Source organism: Schistocerca americana, unplaced genomic scaffold (genome assembly GCF_021461395.2).
Source record: "Schistocerca americana isolate TAMUIC-IGC-003095 unplaced genomic scaffold, iqSchAmer2.1 HiC_scaffold_184, whole genome shotgun sequence".
Classification (NCBI taxonomy): domain Eukaryota; kingdom Metazoa; phylum Arthropoda; class Insecta; order Orthoptera; family Acrididae; genus Schistocerca; species Schistocerca americana.
Genome location: NW_025725889.1, coordinates 117,501 through 122,500, shown reverse-complemented (window position 1 = coordinate 122,500; position 5,000 = coordinate 117,501). Strand labels below are relative to the sequence as shown.

Genomic DNA, 5,000 nt, shown 5'->3' with positions numbered 1-5,000 from the left:
GACACGCTGATTCCTTCAGTGTAGCGCGCGTGCGGCCCAGAACATCTAAGGGCATCACAGACCTGTTATTGCTCAATCTCGTGCGGCTAGAAGCCGCCTGTCCCTCTAAGAAGAAAAGTAATCGCTGACAGCACGAAGGATGTCACGCGACTAGTTAGCAGGCTAGAGTCTCGTTCGTTATCGGAATTAACCAGACAAATCGCTCCACCAACTAAGAACGGCCATGCACCACCACCCACCGAATCAAGAAAGAGCTATCAATCTGTCAATCCTTCCGGTGTCCGGGCCTGGTGAGGTTTCCCGTGTTGAGTCAAATTAAGCCGCAGGCTCCACTCCTGGTGGTGCCCTTCCGTCAATTCCTTTAAGTTTCAGCTTTGCAACCATACTTCCCCCGGAACCCAAAAGCTTTGGTTTCCCGGAGGCTGCCCGCCGAGTCATCGGAGGAACTGCGGCGGATCGCTGGCTGGCATCGTTTATGGTTAGAACTAGGGCGGTATCTGATCGCCTTCGAACCTCTAACTTTCGTTCTTGATTAATGAAAACATACTTGGCAAATGCTTTCGCTTCTGTTCGTCTTGCGACGATCCAAGAATTTCACCTCTAACGTCGCAATACGAATGCCCCCGCCTGTCCCTATTAATCATTACCTCGGGTTCCGAAAACCAACAAAATAGAACCGAGGTCCTATTCCATTATTCCATGCACACAGTATTCAGGCGGGCTTGCCTGCTTTAAGCACTCTAATTTGTTCAAAGTAAACGTGCCGGCCCACCGAGACACTCACTCAAGAGCACCCTGGTAGGATTGCAACGGGGTCCGCCTCGGGACGCACGAGCACGCACGAGGCGCGTCGCACGCCTTCAGCTCGCCCCACCGGCAGGACGTCCCACGATACATGCCAGTTAAACACCGACGGGCGGTGAACCAACAGCGTGGGACACAAATCCAACTACGAGCTTTTTAACCGCAACAACTTTAATATACGCTATTGGAGCTGGAATTACCGCGGCTGCTGGCACCAGACTTGCCCTCCAATAGATACTCGTTAAAGGATTTAAAGTGTACTCATTCCGATTACGGGGCCTCGGATGAGTCCCGTATCGTTATTTTTCGTCACTACCTCCCCGTGCCGGGAGTGGGTAATTTGCGCGCCTGCTGCCTTCCTTGGATGTGGTAGCCGTTTCTCAGGCTCCCTCTCCGGAATCGAACCCTGATTCCCCGTTACCCGTTACAACCATGGTAGGCGCAGAACCTACCATCGACAGTTGATAAGGCAGACATTTGAAAGATGCGTCGCCGGTACGAGGACCGTGCGATCAGCCCAAAGTTATTCAGAGTCACCAAGGCAAACGGACCGGACGAGCCGACCGATTGGTTTTGATCTAATAAAAGCGTCCCTTCCATCTCTGGTCGGGACTCTGTTTGCATGTATTAGCTCTAGAATTACCACAGTTATCCAAGTAACGTGGGTACGATCTAAGGAACCATAACTGATTTAATGAGCCATTCGCGGTTTCACCTTAATGCGGCTTGTACTGAGACATGCATGGCTTAATCTTTGAGACAAGCATATGACTACTGGCAGGATCAACCAGGGAGCTGCGTCAACTAGAGCTGAGCAGCCGGCCGCCCGGGAGTGTGTCCCGGGGGCCCGCGCGAACACGCAAGCGTCCGCTCAATTATTCTGCAAACAGGAGGAGGCTGAGCTCCCCTGCACCATACACCTCGAAACCCTCTCAGGTCCCGGCGGCGCGCAGCGCCGTCCTAAGTACTTGGTCGGGTTCGAGAGAGGCGCAATCGCCCGGAGTTTGGCGAGTAGACGCTTTAGGTGCGACCACCCGTGCTCCCAACTGAGCTTGCCGCTGCCGACAGAGGCCCGGGAGCGTGCTGTCGTGGCATTGCCGGCGGGAGACAACACGCGCCACCTACGGTGACCGGCAGCTCCAACGCCAGCGCCACAGAAGGACAAAAGCCCCACTTGGGTGCCGAAGCGAACTCTCCCAGCACAGCGCACGCGCCAACACGTCCGCACAGCTGCGATACAAACCACCTGCGAGAACCGCAGAGGCGACCGAGCAGCAGACGGCGTCGCGGCGCCGAGCGCCGGGCGGCGGCGCATCCTCAGCGCACACAGTCCTCAATCGGACCAGCACACTGCAGATGTCCACCGCGCTTCGCACCGGGCCCGCGAGGACCTACTTTGGCCGCACGGCGCCGCGTGCAGGGTGCGCCGGCGCGCAGCTGCGCCGCCTGCCGCCTCCGTCGGCCGGCGCGCCTGCCACTGGCCGCCCCCACCAGCCGGCTGTAGCGCGTGCGCCCACGCACCGCGCGGCCAGCACGCCGGGAGGCCCCCCCTCACCGGCCGGGGACGGTCCCACCCAGCCACCGCCGCGTATCGCTTCACACCCAGATGCCATTCACGTTCGTGGGCATGGTGGGTATCGCTGGAACAACCGGTTGGTAGCTCAACCGATCGTCGCCATCACTGATTCACCTCTAGCGAGAACAACCGCACCACAACGGTTTACCAGTTGTTCATTTGCGTAACGTCACCAGCAAACGTAGGCGTCCATCGCCATTTGCAAATTCAACGATTGTTGCATGCCTGTGTCAGGTGTCACGACACACTATGTCTGCCCACATACACGCAACAACATGTGCACGCTTCGCGAACACGTGGAAGGTGGCCCCCGTACGTATGCGATGTCCATTGCGCGAACGACTGTCAACCGGCCTCTGTCGCATGTCGCAGATGTGGAACGCAGTGCACCATGCTATCACGGTGTGTGAGAAGAGACGACTACGTCTGACAACACGCGCCACTACATCAACAGACGGCTCATGCTGATCGCCATCCAGGGCATACCACACTGCAATCCAGCTCTTATAGGGAGACGACACGTAGCTGAGTGCACAACATTTGGACCGCATGGTTCGCCGTTGTTGGCGCAGTCGTTGTACGGTCACATGTACCACGATGTATCATTCAGTACATGAGGACCAATGTGCAGTACAGTGTGTGATTTGGACGTACAACATCAGCGGACAGTTGACACAGGCCGTACCACAGCGTAGGCTAAGTGCTTCGCCATGCAAATGCCAATGAACAACTGCAAATGCCAATGAACAACTGCAAAGGGCATTGAGCATGTACGTCCTGCTGCCATCCACATTACAGTGTATAGCTGCAAGGTGTTTAACATGAAGCGATACACTGGGGACCGGGCAGTGCGAGTAGCAAACTATATTGCGGGGGTTGCAGTTAGGCAACACTACACTAATTTAACGCGTCGTATGACAATTACAGAGCAGGTTAAGGCCCAACGTGTGTTGGGTTAAGGCCCAACGTGTGTTGGGTTAAGGCCCAACGTGTGTTGGGTTAAGGCCCAACGTGTGTTGGGTTAAGGCCCAACGTGTGTTGGGTTAAGGCCCAACGTGTGTTGGGTTAAGGCCCAACGTGTGTTGGGTTAAGGCCCAACGTGTGTTGGGTTACAGCACAATATCGGTTACGTTACGGCGCAATGTGGGTTACGTTAAGGGGCAATGTGGGTTACGTTACGGCGCAATGTGGGTTACGTTAAGGGGCAATGTGGGTTACGTTACGGCGCAATGTGGGTTAGGCTAAGGCGCAATATAGGTTTCATTAAGGCGCAATATAGGTTACATTAAGGCGCAATATAGGTTACGTTAAGGCGCAATATAGGTTACGTTAAGGCGCAATATAGGTTACGTTAAGGCGCAATATAGGTTACGTTAAGGCGCAATATAGGTTACGTTAAGGCGCAATATAGGTTACGTTAAGGCGCAATATAGGTTAGGTTAAGGCGCAATATAGGTTAGGTTAAGGCGCAATATAGGTTAGGTTAAGGCGCAATACAGGTTAGGTTAAGGCGCAATACAGGTTAGGTTAAGGCGCAATACAGGTTAGGTTAAGGCGCAATACAGGTTAGGTTAAGGCGCAATACAGGTTAGGTTAAGGCGCAATACAGGTTAGGTTAAGGCGCAATACAGGTTAGGTTAAGGCGCAATACAGGTTAGGTTAAGGCGCAATACAGGTTAGGTTAAGGCGCAATACAGGTTAGGTTAAGGTACGACATAGGTTAGGTTAAGGTACGACATAGGTTAGGTTAAGGTACGACATAGGTTAGGTTAAGGTACGACATAGGTTAGGTTAAGGTACGACATAGGTTAGGTTAAGGTACGACATAGGTTAGGTTAAGGTACGACGTAGGTTAGGTTAAGGTACGACGTAGGTTAGGTTACGGTACGACGTAGGTTAGGTTACGGTACGACGTAGGTTAGGTTACGGTACGACGTAGGTTAGGTTACGGTACGATATAGGTTAGGTTACGGTACGATATAGGTTAGGTTACGGTACGATATAGGTTAGGTTACGGTACGATATAGGTTAGGTTACGGTACGATATAGGTTAGGTTACGGTACGATATAGGTTAGGTTACGGTACGATATAGGTTAGGTTACGGTACGATATAGGTTAGGTTACGGTACGATATAGGTTAGGTTACGGTACGATATAGGTTAGGTTACGGTACGATGTAGGTTAGGTTACGGTACGATGTAGGTTAGGTTACGGTACGATGTAGGTTAGGTTACGGTACGATATAGGTTAGGTTACGGTACGATATAGGTTAGGTTACGGTACGATATAGGTTAGGTTACGGTACGATATAGGTTAGGTTACGGTACGATATAGGTTAGGTTAAGGTACGATATAGGTTAGGTTAAGGTACGATATAGGTTAGGTTAAGGTACGATATAGGTTAGGTTACAGTACACATTGTTGTAAGGAAAGGTTTAATGGGGGGCGGGGCGGCCGGTTTGTTGATTGTGATTATAGTAAGTGGATGCCTGCGGCATCATCTGATTTGCCACGTCAGGATGCACCTTTGGCTCATGACAGGCGGCGCTCTCATTCCATGCTTGTGGCAGACCTGTGTCTTTCATTCCTGCCATTGTTTGTGTGCTGTGAGAGGAGGCA

The 5,000-nt window shown here is 52.5% G+C and overlaps 1 non-coding gene across 1 annotated transcript in view; it reads right to left on the bottom strand.

Moving 5' to 3' along the window:
- Nucleotides 1–1,598, bottom strand: part of LOC124573684 — a 1,910-nt gene extending 312 nt beyond the window's left edge. The window contains exon 1 of the ribosomal RNA XR_006972062.1: nucleotides 1–1,598. This exon is cut by the window's left edge and continues 312 nt beyond it. This is a non-coding gene — a ribosomal RNA (small subunit ribosomal RNA).
- Nucleotides 1,599–5,000: the final 3,402 nt, after the last annotated feature.